The following is an 18,757-nucleotide window of genomic DNA, read 5'->3' as shown; positions in this document are numbered from 1 at the left end:
CTACAGAAACAGCCTCCATTTTAAAAAAAGTTTTGCACTGACAAAATTTGAAAAGATAATCTGATTTCAGAAAAAAAATTAGGATAAATGAAATGGGGTAAATATCCCCTATATTAAATTTAAAAACTCACGAAAAAAGAAAACGAAAATACAAAAAAATGTCAATTATGCCTTTTCAAAGTAATCCGTTAAATCTTTTTCTAGTTTATTAAGTTTAGATTAAAAATCACCACCCCATGAAAAAGTAGTCTGTACTTTACATGTGATATATGCTATCCAAAGTGTTTTGGCCTCCTGGACACAACTCCAACAAAGTACTCCGTTATCTCAAGATTTTTGTTTTTTTGTTTTTTATGGCCAAAATATGGGTTAAATCGAAAAAATAATAAGAACAAAAAGTATTTTTCTTTTCGATTTCCAATCGAAATCCGCGGCAAAAAATGGGTGTTTCCATTTAAAAAAACGAATTCTGATCAAAAAACACCACTTCCGGTCTAGAACCGGACGTTGTAATATGGACCTTTCGATAGCCTCTTTAATGCCCTACAACTTTTGTCTAAAACTTTTTTCAAAATAATCGACTCCAATCGAGATATTATCTTGTCTCAAGATAAATGCCCCACCCTGTATATATATGTGTGTGTAAAGAGAAGAAAAAGATAGAAACGCCGCCACACGCGCGCGTACTTCCTTTCATTATTGACACATATATTATTATTACGATGTATATAATGACACACGCCCGTCGGGCGAAAGGGAATCCGGTTCCTATTCCGGAACCCGGCAGCGGAACCGCATACAATTCGGGCCCTCGTAAGAGTGTTCGTCGGGGTAACCCAAAATGACCTGGAGACGCCGTCAGGAGATCCGGGAAGAGTTTTCTTTTCTGTATAAGCGTTCGAGTTCCCTGGAAACCTTTAGCAGGGAGATAGGGTTTGGAACGCGAAGAGCACCGCAGTTGCGGCGGTGTCCGGATCTTCCCCTCGGACCTTGAAAATCCAGAAGAGGGTCACGTGGAGGTGTCGCGCCGGTTCGTACCCATATCCGCAGCAGTTCTTCAAGGTAAAGAGCCTCTAGTCAATAGAATAATGTAGGTAAGGGAAGTCGGCAAATTGGATCCGTAACTTCGGAATAAGGATTGTCTCTGAGGAGCGGGGCGTGTCGGGCTTGATCGGGAAGTGGGTCTGGCTGACGTGCCGGGCCTGGCAAGGTGAACGGTCAGCGTTCTCGCATCGGTCCCGGGATCCGAACTCGGTCCCGTGCCTTGGCTTCCCGCGGATTTTCCTTGCTGCAAGGCTTCCGTGGCAGCGCGAGCCGTCGTGGTCGTTTTCTTCGGCCGCCATTCAACGCTCAGCTCAGAACTGGCATGGACTAGGGGAATCCGACTGTCTAATGAAAACAAAGCATTGCGATGGCCCTCGCGGATGTTGACGCAATGTGATTTCTGTCCAGTGCTCTGAATGTCAACGTGAAGGAATTCAAGCAAGCGCGGGTAGTAGGGAGAATAGATCGGTTCTAACCCGCTTTTTCCACGGGTGCGAGAGAGAGGTCTCGTAGAGCGAGGGAGATAGAAAGATATCTGAGGGGCAGGGTGACAGTGGCGCGGGTGAGCGGGGGGGGTAGGTAGGACGAGGGGAGCCGCTCGCCGTCGGATGGGTAAACGGAGGGTTGTGACGTCACGCGGAGGGGAGGGCGAGGGGGCGGCGGGGCGAGGGGGAGCGGTCGGAGGAGGGGTTCGGCGCGAGAGCGAGGGAGAGTGCGAAAGAGCGAGGGAGAGTGCGAGAGAGCGAGGGAGAGGGAAAGAGAGCGCGCGTCCCTGGTTACGACGCGCGCGCGTCCCTAGTTACGGCGCGCGCGCGTCCCTGGATACGATGCGTCGAAGAGTCTCTGGACGCGGCGCGCTAGGCGCGCGCGATAAGCAGGAATCGCCCCGTCGGACACGACGCGCGAGATAGAGATAGAATCGACGTTAATAATAGAACGGATGTGTTTGACGTAAGCCTGAAAGAGATATAATATACGATTTATATTGTTACGTCCAGGGGAATTTACGATTCTTTTCTTTCCCGTACCCGGTGCACACGTGCACGATTTCCAGAGCCGATAATAATAGCTAAATTAAAGCAGGATTCTCAGTACATGCCCTAAAACAACAATCGGATATTAACGGGCTATAAAAGTAGCATCCGGCTAAATAAAGCGGCATTCAGTCAAACAAATTTGATATTTTCTTAAAACTCATAAAATTAAAAATAAAGAAAACTAATCATAAAATGCGAGTGATCGGATATCGGATGTTACGATTCTTTTCTTTCCCGTATCCGGTGCACACGTACACGATTTCTAGAGCCGATAATAATAGCTAGATTAAAGCGGGATGCTCAGTACATGTCCTAAAATAACAATCGGATGTTAACAGGCTATAAAAGTAGCATCCGGTTAAATAAAGCGGCATTCAGTCAAACAATTCAATATTTTCTTAAAAACTCATAAAATCAAAAAATAAAGGAAACTAATCATAAAACGTGAGTGACCGAATATCGCAAGAGGGTAGTAACAGTCATCCCTTGTGCGATACTGAGAATCCTAAATCCCCCGTTTTGGAAGATGCTCTCCTATTCGCGAACGAACATAATAAAATCCTGATTTGCTACATTTGTTCTAAAATGTAGCATAAGTAGGGGCAGAGAGGAGACCATGGAAATCTAACAAAGATTTCTATTCGTCAACCTCCCTTATTCCTCACGCTAGGAGAGGGTAATCCAAAACGATATATAAGCGCGAACTTCGAACAACACTCCTCAGAAAAATTCGTTCAGTCAGAAATTCATTCATTGACTCACGCGTTCATATGCGCACTCAAAAGTTTCGAGACATATCAACCTTCGTATCGAGTCAGTGCAAAAACCTACACCAAGGGGGCCCAGCAGCAACCACCCTCTTCAACAACTATCAATTCAGCTAATATCTCGCCATCCTCAACGCCAAGGGGGTCCAGCGATAATTCGTATCGATTTGTCCACGGTTTTTCAAATAGTAAGTCTTTTCTTTTTATCTTCAAAGTTCCTCCCCCTCCCCCGTCTACTTCCTTTACTTATAATAATCGTTTCCCTAGTGGAACCCACGAGGAAATCCGCTAGAGCCCACGCTAAGCGATTTCGATACCGCCGTAATCGACGTACCCGCCGACTGCTGCGGTCGACTCTTCATTCGCACTAGATTTAAGTCAAATTAACACGGATCTCCCTATTACACGGATCTTTTTAAATAATTTTCAAGGAGACACGCGAGACTCCTCACATCCGCCCCCTCGTACTCCTACCCTTAACTACTCCCCGTACCTGTCTCCGGGAACTCTTCCGCCAAACTATTCCCCAGTGTATGACACACAACCTGATTTCCACAGTTATCACCTCCTCCTTCTCCACCCCACTCGCCAGTCCCAGATCCTCATCTCTTGTCTCCTCCTCCTCTTCCTCCCCCTGTTTACTCCGACATCGATTTTAGTGATCGGATCCTCTCCGAAATTCTCAGCTTGACTTACCCTCTGTACTTTCACCCCATCCTCCCGGGTCAATTCACCTTGGGCCCTGGCCTTATTCATATTCCAACTCTCAAGGCCTTTCTCCGCACCGCTCCTTCCAACATTCCCATACCTTGCTTTACTCCCTTCACCAGATACCCCATCGCTATTCCCGTAGAATTCTTCAGGGAAAGATATCCTCCAGATTCCGACCAACCTCACCCCGTCTCACATACACACACAATCACGCTTAATGTACCCACAAACATACAAACAATCACACTTAATATTGTGCTAGAGTAATAACTAATTAAAATGTTTATGTAAATTTTATCTTTTTGTAATGTACAATAAATTAAATTAATTTTATTTCTTTTAACTTCAACTTAATCAATTCCCCCCCTCGTTACCCACGCTCCTGAATCGCACTTGGTCCCGTCCCGGGTAAAAAGGATTAAGTTCCTTTACCGAAAAGAGGACCGACGAGCGGGCATTTGGACCAGAAATAGCGTAAAATCGACTCTTGTGGTCGTTGACCTATCTTTGGCTCACTCGCAGGCTCGCTCGACCTGAGACACTTGCCCTTAAGGCACCTGTTCTCGGGATACACGTGTTACGCCCTTCCTTCGGCCCATCCTTCCTCGGGCCTGGACGTGACAATATAAAGTACGATTTATATAACGTACGATTTTATATGTATAATGTATAATATACGATGTATATTAGATTTATTTCGAAGAGGAGGGAATTCGTCGCAAATCGAGGAGAGACGAGGGTGATGTAAATCAAGGAGAGAGAATAAATTACGTGTAAAAATTTTATTATATCATAGTTAGTTATTATATCAGTCCTGTAAGTATATGTTGAGATAAGACAGATAGATGTTCGGAGGGTCGATCAATGTTGGATCGATGCTCATGGATACGAGTCGAGATCATTCTACTCGTCTGTCCTACATACGATGCTGAGCAATCAGAACAAGAGATTTTATATACTACATTTGAGTGACAATTCCTTGAGAGAGGATCTTTATGCGTTTTAATAAAACAGTTCAATTTATTCAAGACCACATGGGCCAAAGATTTGTTAAGTTTGCAGGCAATGTCTCTAAAATGTTCTGAAACTCCCTTGATGTACGGAATAACGAAAAATGATTGAGTGGAAGAGGGAGATAGAAGGGGGGCGGATGCGGGGGGAGGAATAGATTATGAATTGATTATGAATCAGGAGTTTGACTCTGCTTGTGATGGTATTAAAAATGAAATTATCCGGATAACCATTGCTGGAAAGGATCTCAGAGATGATATCGAAATTCTTCTCATGATATCTCGGATGTGACAATTTGAAAATTTTGTCCGTGACAAAATTTTCAAATGATGTCGAGGTTTTGGATCAAGATGCTTCTTTTCTCAGAAAAACCACCTCTGAAATGATCCATATTATATGACAGAGCAATGGTCTCAACGTTCAGAAAGATACGGAGAAATTTGACAAAGTTTATCTTCCTATTATAAAATCTTCACATTTTTAATTCCCATATCAATTTCCATTTTTATCTTCATCATCCGTTCCTGAATTCCCCTTTTCCTCTCCCTTTCCCTCTCCATCGGATTGGCATGCCTGGCTCTCATTATCACGCGTCTCAGTACATTTCGTCGTCTCGTTTGGTGTACACGTCTCCTGTGTCTTGCGATAATTCTGCTCTGCTTTTTCTCACTGCGATCCTTTCAACATTTCATAATTGCTTGTATGTAACTTTTCCTTAAAAATTTCATTTTTTTTTGTATTAATTATTCTCTCAAAAATTTTTCTATCTTTTCTTTACTTCTAATTTTTTATTGCTGTTGCGGTATCTTGCGAGAATGCGTGTTGCTCTGCTTGCTTTATTTTTCAGATTATAATTATTCTGGCTTTGGCATGAATTGTTAATGCATAATAAGGAATCTTTTCAACGATATACAGAGTGTGGAACGTATGCGGTATCTCTGTCCTCTACTCGTATACCATCTTTTTTCTCATCACGCTTTTTTCTACACAGCCACGATCTTGTGTTGCACATTGGTGAGTAGCATGCAGGCTTGCGGACATTTATACGGCTATTTCTCGCTATCTAAGAACTTAATTCTTTTATTTCTTAATTATAAATTTCGAAAGCTAATATGCGTGTATTTATCTCATATGTATGTATTATTGATATTGACCATGATTGTTTACTTGAGCGTTTCACCTTGTATTACAGAATCTTTTTGCTATTCGTTGCGAGCGACCAGTATTATTTATAATTATCTTTTCTATATCATCATTGTAATTTATTTGCACTTTCGATATTATTATTATTGTCGCATTGAAAATGATCTGGATTAGATCGAAACATTTGCGAATTTAATCTTGCGTAACTAATCCATTGTATTTAGACTCTTTCTATGATATTTATTTGTAACTTAATTTTCTCTAACTTGAATCTCTCTTATGTTACCGTCTCTACCATGCAATTTTTGATTCATTTATGTTTTTTGGGAATTTTTATTCAATATTGTATTATTTAAGCATTGTTATAATTTTTGACATTTATACTGTGTGATTTTTTTCTGCCTAATTCATATACTCAATTATCATATTTTAATATTATTTCAATATTATTTTAATGATAATATTTTATTATTAATATTTATTATTAATATTATTTTTTTTCTTAGTATTAATATTATTAATATTATTTTTTCTTAGTATTAATATTATTTTTTCTTAGTATTAATATTTTTTTTAGTATTAATATTATTTTTTCTTAGTAATAATATTATTTTTCTTACAAGGAAAGGGTCGGAAGTGTCCCCCTCCGATTTTAATGAGCTTTGAATATGTTGTAGTCTAGATCAAAATAGGAGACACGTATTTTTTTATAAGTGCTGAGTCGGCCGTTAAGGGGGTGAAACACCTTCTTGAAAAAAATCGATTTTTTCATTTCTCAGCGGATACCGTCGAAGCGATAAGAGATATAAACAAAAGTTTCAAATAAAAGTTTTATGGTCTTTAAGGTACTTCAAAATCATGTAATCAGATTTGTCGAAAATGTCATATTTTTCGAAATCCCCCCCCCTCCCTTTTAATGTTTGAAAATTTTTAAATTTGTCTCATAACAAAACTTATAGCTCATTTAACGACAAATTCAATCATATATAATAAAGTTGTATTCCGAAGTCATTATATATATGTATATGGAAATATTACATAAAATACCGTACATAATTATTGCATACAAGAATAACAAATATTCATGGTTGATATCGGTTACAAAGATGATGATCATGAAAGAAATGATTTATACAAAGGGATTTTTTACACCATGCGCAAGAAATTACAGCAATTTCACCGCAAATATCACATGTTGGTTTTAAATTAGTTTTGAAACAAAAATCTACTGGTGTATCAAATTCTTCTGGTTTCTTTTCTAAATAACCACTTTTATACCATGCATATTTGAATAAATTTTTAAACCTTGGTGATGAAAATTGATTATGTGTTAATGATTGTAATTTTAAAATATTGTTTCTTGAATGAAGCTTGACGTCAAGATCTAAAAGCATGATGGTATCTGAAAAATGTCTAACAAAATTTTTCCATAAACGAAAACCGAATACATCTAAAGGTTGTATTTTTCCCGTTGCTCCAGCTGGTATAGTTAACAAATTAATATTGTCTATAAAATCTGGTTTGTTTCTTTGAATTATATCAGGACAATGACCAGTCCAAGAATCTAATAATAACACTGATTTTGGTCCAACATTTGGAAAAAACACTTCTTTTATCCAGATCTCAAAATGATGCGATGTTAATTTTCCAGATTTTGATGCCATGACAAAGATATTATTATCTTTAAACATTGTTTCTTTTACTATTGGACCAAATGTTCCAGTAGGTTCTTTTAAAACAATAAACAGAGGCGATAATAATCTACCATCAGCTGAAACAATAGGTTGTATAGTATAACTATGTGTAGTTGCTGATATGGATTGTACTATGCGCTCTACTTTTTTAATACCAATAGGTGATAGTGAACGACCGGAATGAAATTCTAATTGAAATCCACTTTGGTCCGAATTATATACATTTTCAATTCCATATTGTATAATAGAAGATTTAACATTTTCGATAAATGACTTGCTTCGTGCTTCTAAATCTTTGTCTGACGCTAAATTTTTTTTTGTTATAAATTTTGTAATTTTTCTAGATACGATATTATGTGCAAGCTTAAACCTTTTTACCCATGATAATGATGCTGTAAACCCAAGTAGATTTACTTCCTTCTGTGCGCGAAGAGCCCATCGAGCAATATCAATGTCATGAATAATTATTCCCTTTTCAATACCTTCATGGAATTTATTTAACGTATATGTTGAAATTTCTTTCAGTTTATCAAATCTGTTGCCACCTTGATTTACTTGCTGCTCCCATCTTCTTAATTGACGTAATGACGTGACTTTCCGAAATCTATTTCTTATAGATGCAAGAGTTCTTGACTTTTTTGTTCCACTTCTCCATAACTCTACTGCATTTCTTTTATATTCTATTGGTACAGAATCCGCAACACATTCAATTTCTTTTACAAAATATGTGTCTTCTTCTCTTTCTTCATCAATTACAGGTTCTACTTCAGGTATATCAAATTCGTTTTGAAAATCTAATGATGATTCTTCATAAACTTCAAACGCTTCTTCATACATTGATCGAAGCATATTTTCCATCATGTCTTTTGTTTCATTTTCATCTGTTGTAACAGGACTTTCTGGGAATTCCCCAGTCATATACAGTGCAGTGTATAGCAGTACTGCTACATTTCTTGGATTAAACATTATCTAAAAAAATTATTAACATTATGTATATTTGTTTTATAAATATTAGCAAAAAAATACTTATTAGCAACAAAAATATTTTATTATTTAATGCGTATTAATAATTTGTTACGTTTTCCGAGTTTCATAAAAAATAGAACAGTTTTATCACATAACTTAAATAAAGTAATAAAATATTAATTATAATTTAAATACATTAAAACAAAACAGATAAACCGCAATTTTGAATGAAGTGTAAGTAAAAGCAAAAAACTATAAAAGTTTTAAAAATCGAAAAAGTACATACATACTGTATTGTTGTGTGCGTGGGGCACAATTGTTTTTTCAGGATAACGGCTAGTCTTGTTAATTAACTCGAGCACTTGTTAATTATTTGATAACTGATTTGTGACTGTCCGCCGCTTCTAGGCGGTGGCTTTTAACGCCTCCGGTTCTGAACGATTATCGGAGGAGGATCGCGCGGTGGCATGACCAAATAAAATCATTGGTTATTTCTAAAGTGGCGTGATCAAAATGCAAGCGAAGGAAGTCCGAAGACTTCCTCGCATTTTATTGCAATTCAGCGCTATTTCGAGAGTGATTTCTTCCTCTGTTTGATGACTTGGCCGTGTGATACTGGCTGTATCAGCACTTCGGGCAGCTGACTTTCTTATCGCGACGCATTTTTTCGCTCGCTTTATAAGTTATAATCCTTTTAATTATTTTCTTATATATATAAATATATTTACTATCGCGCTCGCGTATATTCGATAGACGCTTTAATAGTAATATGTGTTCCACTGCACGCAGTTGTTAATAAAATAATATATTGCACCAACTCATTTCGCGAATGCGACATCTGTTTATTCATAGAATTGAATCTATTAACATCGGTATCTGATCAATAATTTTCCTTGTCCGACTAGTTTTATTTTTCATGCATTAAAAACATTACTTTTCCATATAAATTATATGTATATTTATTGTCACATAATATAGACATATATTATAATTATAATTATTATATAATTTATAATTATATTTATAAATATAATTTCTATAATTTATAAAAATATATTCTCATAAATTATTTATTGCTAATTTATGGTTGCCTCTGTGAGTTTGCGAAGAAAAATGATTGTCGCTGTGAATAACGAGCGTCATAAGGCGGATAAAGCGGGCGTATAGTAGTGTATAGGGATATTTTTAATTTATTTCTGAAAAATGTGACTTCGGAATACAACTTTATTATATATGATTGAATTTGTCGTTAAATGAGCTATAAGTTTTGTTATGAGACAAATTTAAAAATTTTCAAACATTAAAAGGGAGGGGGGGGGATTTCGAAAAATATGACATTTTCGACAAATCTGATTACATGATTTTGAAGTACATTAAAGACCATAAAACTTTTATTTGAAACTTTTGTTTATATCTCTTATCGCTTCGACGGTATCCGCTGAGAAATGAAAAAATCGATTTTTTTCAAGAAGGTGTTTCACCCCCTTAACGGCCGACTCAGCACTTATAAAAAAATACGTGTCTCCTATTTTGATCTAGACTACAACATATTCAAAGCTCATTAAAATCGGAGGGGGACACTTCCGACCCTTTCCTTGTTAGTATTAATTTTTTTCTTAGCATTAATATTTTCTTAATATTAATATTTTCTTAGTATTAATATTATTTTACTAAGTATTATAATGATACTTTTCTAGGTAGACGATAAATCGGCGCGCGATAAAAATACTAGTCATTAATACGTCGACGAGAGTACGCGTAAAACTAATCTACGATGTGGGAAATGCATGAGGCGCGATAAATTAACCGCTAATAAGTCGATAAGAGTACGCGCAAAACCAACCTACGATGCGGAAAACGCGCGAGGCGCGCGAATCATCGCGCGACGCGTCTCTGTTCGCATATCGCGCAATTGATAGCGTCTCTGTTCACATGTCGCGCAATTGATCGCGTTTCTCCAACCACCAGTTGTGCAGTTTGCACACGTTTTCCAAGGCGCAATTCTTCGAGCGATAGCCGCAGCGATAGACGCGAGTCGCGGCTAGCGTTCGAAGGGGTCCGATATCCTCGTAATCGGCGTCGATGGTCTCCATCGTCAAGTCGAGCTGTTCCGCGACCTCTCCCGCGATGTCGGCCAGCCACTTCTTCTTCTCGCGACTCTTGACGTAGATCGTCACCGCGGCGTTCGACACGAGATCCCTCGACGCGCGATATATCGCGTCGCGAACGATCTGCTTCGCGTGCCTATACTCCACGTGTTCGTCGGTCCAGTGAAATTCGTGGTGATTAAGAATCAGCCAACAGGCCTGCGACTTCTCTCTCTTCGTCAGCAGATTCCACGACATCGGCGCGCGAAAGACGTGATGCGTCAGATCTCTGCCGTTCGCGAGTATCGCCATCTCCTTCGTCACGAATCGCTCGTTGACGACGAAACCCTGTAGATCGACGAAGATCGGCGGGGCAATATCACCCGCGACCGTCGTCGCGGTCATCGTTGCGAGATACTGACGTTTATTCGCGTCTCTCCCCGATATCTTCGCGATTTCGAGTTTCCTCTCTCCCCCAATTCGACGCGTCGTTTTACAGGATCTTATGCACGACGTTCGTCAGCGGATTGTACTCCACCACGCGATTGTGAATGATTAGGCAGTACGCCGTGGTGTTAGAAGGAACGTTGTCCTTGCAGTCGAATTCTAGACGAATATCCACAGTAGCGCTCTTAACCGCTTCGTTTTGGCGGGAACAATCTATCACCACAAGCGGGCCGCAGTATAGAAATTTGTTCATAGTCAGGAGCGTATCGTCGCTCGCGGATCCGTAATACGTTCGTCGAAATCTCGCGTAGGCGTCGTACAGTACGGCGATCTTGTTCTTATCGAAGTCCAAATTCATATCGTCGTACGGATAGAAGTCGGAATTGAGATACAACTTTGGTCAGATTGCACGCGTCGAATCTGGAAGCGTCCTGCGACAGAACATACTTCCTTCCGGTCTGCAACGCGAAGATGACGTAACGCGGTTTCTCGAGTTGCGTGACCGCTTTTACGGCCCACGAGTGTTTGGTCGTGCTCTGCAGGAGCGGAAACTCGTAGAGATCCCACGAGCGAAAGGGCGCGCTCAGATATCTGCCGCTATCCAATGCGCAACAGCGATAATTTATTGACGTCATTCAGCATCACGTGCGGCACGCGCCACTGTATCTTCGCGAGCTCGACTCTCGGCTCGAATTGCTCGCGCGATATCAAACAATTGTTGTCGTTTCGCGCTCTTATCAGAATCAGCTCGTGACGCGCGTTGATGACGACGCGCCTGTAATCCTCGCAGAAACCTAGCAGCGAGTCGAGAGGAACTCAGAAGTTGAAGTCGCCTGTCGACGCGACGCCGCTCGGTCCAGTCGCGAGATCCCATCCGGCGTTTTTCAAGATCTTGCCTCGTTCGGCTGTCAGCGAGGCGTAGTTCTTGATCGTGCTGGTTATTCCGACGTTGCGATTACGATCGATCTCCACGCCATCGAGCTCGTAACGTATCTCCTTGAACATAAAGGCGACGCAATTGTTCACGAGCCACGCCGGCGTCGAGGACACGGACGGCTCCTTAGAAGCCGAGGCAGGTTTACCCGATTCGCCGCTCGACGCGGGCGGCAGATTATTCTTCGTGTGTAGTCTATCTTCGACGTAGAGAAAACTCTCGCACGGCGGCGTGTATAGATCTTGCTGTTGTATGGGTATTCGTATCTCGTCGCTGTATCCGAAAGTGGTGTTGGCGTACGGATTGTACGTGTGACTCTCGATCTTAACGATGCGATCGTCGAAGACGGGTTCCCCGCCGATGCTCAGAATGTCCCTCATGTCGTCGAACTATCGCACGGCTCTCGGTACGACGAAACCCATGAATCGCAGAAAAGCGACGTTGGCTGCCGACAATCCCCCGACGCTCCTCTCTCTCGAGCGCGCGACTCGAGTTCCCGCGACGCAATTGCGGTCGCCGCCGCTGCTGCCGCGATGCGACGTCGCGACGCTAGATTTGCGCACGACGAGCATCGCCCCGTTCCCTCCCCCGTCTTCGCGTCTCGCCTCGCGTTCTCCATCGTCTGCGTCGCACGTGCAATCGATTCGAGATCTCCTCGCCGCGGAAATCAATCAATCGACCGTCCTGATCGACGACGCGCAGCGATACGTCGGTCACGAGTCGCGCGATGACTGGCAGATAAATGATCTGCCTCGGGATCTTCGACACTTTATATCCCGGCGGGACGTTCGGCGCGAATTCGTGTATCGCGTGGGCGGATCTCCTGTTCACGTACGCGCCCGTCGTCAGGTTGCACTCCACGCGAATCGTGGAATCCACGTTAACCGATAATGTTCACGGGCTTGTCGGACGCGTACCATTTGTTCGGCCGCAATACGCGAGACTGAGAGAAATCTAATAACGATCCGATATTGTTCGGTTTGGTGAAATTAATTCGGTACGCGCATTTGATTTCGCTTCTCATGGTATTGTCGTTACCGCGTAGCGCGAGAACGCGATCGCCGCTCTCGTCTTCCGCGTCCTCGACGTCATATAGATATTTGTCGTCGTCGCCGTCGCTGGCGCCATCGCCGCCGTCTCTCCCTTCGGTACTCTCGCTCGGCGGTCGTCGCCGTCTTCGAAGAATCGTGGCTTTTAGGTACGCGCTTATATCGCGCAGCTCGTAGGATCCGATCGGGATCGCGATCATCTCGTCGTTGTCGTCGAAGTAAAATCGTGTTGTAGGTCTCGAAATTGGTCAGGCCGAGCTCGTAATCGTCATCGCTCAGATCGGGAGGCGGAAAGTAACTCGCCGTGAGAACGTTGCTTCTTCCGGTCAGCGTGAGAATTAATGACATGTTGACGCGCTCTATCGCCGTTAGAGACCGAAGGGCTTCCTCCTTCCTTCTCCCCAATCGACTCGTCGAAGGAAGCGCAGGCACAATTGTCCGCAGACGCTCTGATCGTACGTCTGCTGAGAGTCGCGATTGTACGCGATGCGCGTGTCGCGTCCGAGATAACGCACGAGTTCTCGAGGCGGACGAAGATTGCCGAAAGCGTCGAAGTAGATAGCGTCTTTTCCCCTTTTAGCGTACGCCACCCAATGCGTGCCCGGTCCCGAGGCGTCGTCCAGATTCACGATACCACTCTTGTCGCGACGAACTCGCGCCGGCAACGCGTCGCGCATGAACACACCTCTGAAGTGACGCACGCGAGCGCGCTTGGCCGCGCTATTCAACTGTTCGTTCGTCGTGACGCCGATCGGAGCTACGACGTCGTCTAACGCGCGCGAAGGCGCGACTTTTTTTTCCCCCTTCTAACCGTTCGTCCGCCTCGTCTCGCGATGCTTCGGCCGCGCTTGTAAGACGCGAGATACAAACCGCAGCCCTCCATCGCTCGATTGTGTCGTTGCAACTCCTCCAATTGTCGACGCGCGGCCTTACCGTCGTTCACCATCTTCGCCACGCCGGCCGCTCCACCGATCAGCGATCCTAAAGCTCCGAGCGCCGGCAACAGCGGCAGGAAGCCGCCGCGTTTCGCCGCGGGAAGAACCCGTCCTCTCGTCGTCCTCCTCCTCGTCGAGGTCGTTCTTCTCTTGTCGCCGCCGCCGCCGCTCTTTCTCGCGCCTCTTCGCGCTCCAGCCATACCCATTCCTAGTTTCGTCTTCGCATTCATAGGCGCCCATACGGCCGACGCCGCCACTCTCTCGCCGAGAGACGAATCCCCGGCCCAGATACGCTCGAACACTCTCGCTCCGAGCGCTCGATCCGCGACGTACCGATCGGCGAGATCGTCGCTCCGCGAATAGGCGATGTCGTGCTCATAGCAAGGCGCGTCCAGCGGATTGACGCCTCGATCGCCTCGCGCGAGCCGCTTCGCGAGACGAGTACCGGGACCGCAAAACTGATATCCCGGTATATGTAGTTCAAACGGAAAAGCGTTTATAGTTCTATTGAGCAAACCGCTACAGCCGACGACTGCCGTCGCGGCGTCCTCGGCGTATCTCATACGCCTCGATCGTCGACGCACTCATAGTCACGCCATTTCCTTCTCCCGACACATGCTGCAGTCTTTGATGCACGGCGGCGGATCGTCGATGTGCGTTCGTTGCCACGGCTGATTGTGATGCTTGTGACAGAGGCGATAACGCTGCACGTCCGGATCGTCCTGCAGATGTATAGGCAATCGCTCCCACAATCGATCGACGAAATCACCGTACTTGTTTAGCAGAAGCTTCTTCGGAACGTACTGCAACTGATCGACACTGAGTCCGAGAATATCGTAATCGTTCACCAATAGAATAAACATGACGAAGCGTCGCGCACGCGCGCGTAACTTTATCGCGTCACCGTCGATCGGACACGCCTAACTGCGCGATCGTTTTTTTTCCCTCTATATATATGTTCGCGAGAGCGAATCCGCGCTCGTTGCTCGCGCGCGCGAGTCTGCGCACTGAGACGCAGATTCGCTCGCGACAACGAGGAAGAATTGCAAGAGAAGAGAGAGAAAACGATGCGTTTCGTGCGTCAACCGATCGCGATAAGAGTGTCCAACGTCGACAGTAAGACGCGCTCGATGAAAGAGGAACCGCGAAAACACGGTAATCTGTTACCGACCGCGATCCGCTGCGTAATCTGCGGTCCCTCTAATTGCGGTAAAACGAACGTGCTGATAAGCCTTTTGGAGAGTCCGCACGGCGTGCGATTTGAGAACGTGTACGTTTACTCGAAATCGTTGCATCAGCCTAAATATCTGGAGAAATTGTTGAAACCTATGCGGGATATCGGTTACTTCACATATTCGAACAACGCCGACGTCATCCCGCCTAGCGAGGCGTTGCCAAACTCGATATTCGTGTTCGACGACGTGGCCTGTGACAAACAGGACGTCGTGAGAGAGTACTTCGCCATGGGGCGTCACGCGAAGGTCGATTGCTTCTATCTGTCCCAATCGTACGTTAAGATACCCAAACATCTGATACGCGACAACGCGAATCTATTGATACTCTTTAAACAGGATGGCACTAATCTGAAACATGTGCACAGCGATCACGTGAACACCGATATGTCGTACGGGGATTTTCACGCGCTGTGTCGCGCGTGTTGGAAATACCGATACGGTTTTCTAGTGATCGACAAAGATAGCGTGCTGCGCAACGGTAGATACAGGCGAGGGTTCAACGATTACGCCGTATCGTAGAGCGTCGTCATCGCCGAGGATGAGTCAGTCTTCCCGAGACGGCGGCGATTGTAGAGGGGAAAGAGAGATAAGAGAAGGCGAGACGCCGAGGAACGACGCGCGATGACGGACATCGACAGACGTGAGAAAACCGCGATAGAGATAGCGAAAACGCGCGCGTCGATTCGCAGGAAGCACAGAGCGTTGAAGATCGGAAGGATACAGAGCGATAGCGCTCTGGAGACACCTTTCAAACCGATCGTCGAACCATTGCGACGCATCGCCGAGCGCGTCGAAGACGATTCCGCGCGAGGCGCGAGCGCGAGAGAGAAGGAACCGGCGAAGAGCGAGATCGACGAGACGTTCGCGCGAGGCGTCAAGAGAATGAAGGCGCCGGAGGAGGAGGAGGAGGAAGAGAAGGAGGAGGAGAACGACGAGGAAGAGGCCGAGGAGAGCGCGTTACCGCCGCCGTCCACGAAAGGATTCAAAGCTAAGCGATCTCGCCGTCTGAACGCGACGACTTCCACGCCCGTGGGAGCGTCGGACGCGTCTCCTGCGCAGCAGCCCCAGTATTGTGAGACGGGCCGGGTTTTTTCGCGCATGCACGGCTATGTTGACTGTTAGGTTAGTAGTTACAGGTACGTATCTAGTATCTGCAGAAGGTTAGTGCGACGTGAATGCTGAAAGTTTTGGCGGGCTTAACGTGCAATAGAGGAAAAGAGAAATTGGATAGTTGTTGGTGAGTAAATATTAAAATGGATTATAATAATAATAGTAGTAATAGTAGTAGTAGTAGTATTGGAAAAGGAGTTGTTAAAAAACGTAGAATTAGAAATTTTCAACATTCTTGGCTAGATGAAGATATTTTTAAAGGATGGTTAACTCCTCATCCTGTAGAGAATATATCCATAAAATAATTTAAAAAATAATATTTTCTCTTAAATTATAAAAACTTTGCAAAATTATAAATGGATGACCAACGTGGTACTATGGTACACCTTTTTATGTATAAAGATACTTCATTGATACTACGTTCGCCGCGCATGCGTGAAAAAACCCGGCCCGTCTCACAATACTGAGCAGCCCGTCGAGGAGATGTTCGAGACGAGCGACGACGTCTTCTTTGGATCGCCAACGACGCTCGAAACGTCTGTGAGACGGTCTCTGCGGACTCCTCGAGGGCGAGACATCTTGCGCGATCAATTGGGCCCGTTGGCGCGAAAGTATGTGGGCGCTCTTCTCAGCGGCGGCGCGCCGAGCGATTTCGATCGATTCGACGTTTACGGAGTCTATTTCGCCGACGCAGGCACTATGCTCGGGGACAAGCGATTCGACGTAGGCGTCGACGACGCGATATTCGTGGACGGAGTCAGATACGCCGGTACTCTCGGTTTGTACGAATTGATCTTCAAGAGAATTCCCGACGATTTCAAGTACACTGAGAGAGACAAAGCCGCGTACAGGAGCATACTTCTGCAAACTAACGCTCACAGACGCGAGCACAATATTCGCAAGGGAGAATAGGTCGGTTCTAACTCACTTTTTGCACGGGTGCGAGAGAGAGGTCTCGTAGAGCGAGAGAGATAGAAAGATATCCAAGGGGCAGGGTGACGGCGGCGGGGGCGAGCAGGGGGGGTAGGTAGGGCGAGGGGAGTTGCTCGCCGTCGGGTGGGTAAACGGAGGGTCGTGACGTCACGCGGAGGGGAGGGTGAAGGGGCGGCGGGTGAGGGGGAGCGGACGGAGGGTCGTGACGTCACGCGGAGGGGGTGGCGAGGGGGCGGCTGGGCGAGGGGGAGCTGGCGCGAGAGCGAGGGAGAGGGCGAGAGAGAGCAAGGGAGAGGGAGGGAGAGCGCGCGCGCGTCCCTGGTTACGGCGCGCGCGTCCCTGGATACGGCGCGTCGGAGCGTCTCTGGACGCGGCGCGCTAGGCGTGCGCGATAAGCGGCGATCGTCGGGCGCGAGACAGAGATAAGGTCGCCGTCGACGGCAGAGCGGATGTATTCGACGCAGGCCTGGAAGAGACGTAATATAAAATATGCGATTCGCGCGATTTATATAATATTTATATAATATTTATATAATATTTAAATAATATTAATGTAATATTTATATAACACATACGCGCCTCCGCAGGCTCGCGTCGTTTCGACGCGCCGAGGAGGGAGCGACAAGCGGCCTCGAGCGTTTCCATCGCATCTTACGCGTCGCTCGAATGTAAATTTGAATATTTTTTTTTCTTTCCGTTTGTAAAAAGGCGCGCGATGTATCGGGAGAGCACGCGGAGCGCGGCGGTGTTTCTCGCCTCGTCTCGTCGTAGACGTCGGACGCGAGTTTGCCGCGCTCGAGCGGACCGCTCGAATTTTAACCTAAATGTGCGCACGTTTCGTAAACGAGCGTACGATGTATCGGGAGAACACGTCGCGAGTAGAGGCGTCTCTCTCTCTCGTCGACGGAGGTCGTCGATCCTTCGTTCTGGAGGATCGACGGAGAGCGCGTCGATCGGACGAGGGCCGGCGTTCTCGGACTCGCCGCTTATCTCTCCTTTTAAGCGCGATAACGAGAGAGGAGGATAACGCGAGAGCCAGAATCCCGCCAGAGGATAACGCGGGTAGAACTCTGCGATACACCTACGATCGCGAGGACAGCGGTCGCGAGTACCCGTTCCGCCGAAATATGTTTTGCGGCGTCGATTTGATACGCTTGAAGCGCGAGTTGTCATGAGCGAGGAGCGCGTCGATCCGCCGATCGATCGCTACATTCGAGTGTTGAAGGAGAGGATCGCGTGGAGCGTCGCGACCTATTCCACGAGGCGGGCGATCGGTCTTCGAGACGCGCGAGGAGCTGTGGATCAAGACGGTTGGTGTGTAGCGGAAGAGCGGCGAGATTCGACGCCGGAGATACGCGGGTGACCGGGTCGCGTCGCGGGTTTTCGCTGCCGGTGGATTCGCGAGGCGAGACGCTGTGGATAAGGCCCCGCGGGGAGGAGAGAGAGAGGACGACGAGTTGCCGTAGGGAGAGAAGAGGACGCGGCCATGCGGGAGGAAGAGCGCCGAACGCTCGAGAGAGTGCGCGACGTCGCCACGACGGACGACTATCGCGCGTGGACGCGACGGTGCGAAGAGTGTCTCGCGACTCTGCGCGAGAGGTGCCTAGACGCGAGTCGCCGAATCTCCACGGGGGCAAGGACCTCTCTGGTCGCC

At 45.6% G+C, this 18,757-nt stretch overlaps 1 long non-coding RNA gene across 1 annotated transcript; it reads left to right on the top strand.

Moving 5' to 3' along the window:
* Nucleotides 1-723: 723 nt before the first annotated feature.
* LOC112639808 lies at nucleotides 724-18,438 on the top strand. Its single transcript, XR_003123696.1, has 3 exons — nucleotides 724-1,160; nucleotides 16,651-16,655; nucleotides 18,426-18,438. It is a non-coding gene; the product is annotated as an uncharacterized LOC112639808 (long non-coding RNA).
* The last annotated feature ends 319 nt before the right edge of the window (nucleotides 18,439-18,757 follow it).

Source organism: Camponotus floridanus, unplaced genomic scaffold (assembly GCF_003227725.1).
Source record: "Camponotus floridanus strain SB8 unplaced genomic scaffold, Cflo_v7.5 scaffold92, whole genome shotgun sequence".
In the NCBI taxonomy this organism is placed as follows: domain Eukaryota; kingdom Metazoa; phylum Arthropoda; class Insecta; order Hymenoptera; family Formicidae; genus Camponotus; species Camponotus floridanus.
The sequence above is the reverse complement of the archived record's forward strand: the minus strand, read 5'-3'. Positions and strand labels throughout refer to the sequence as shown.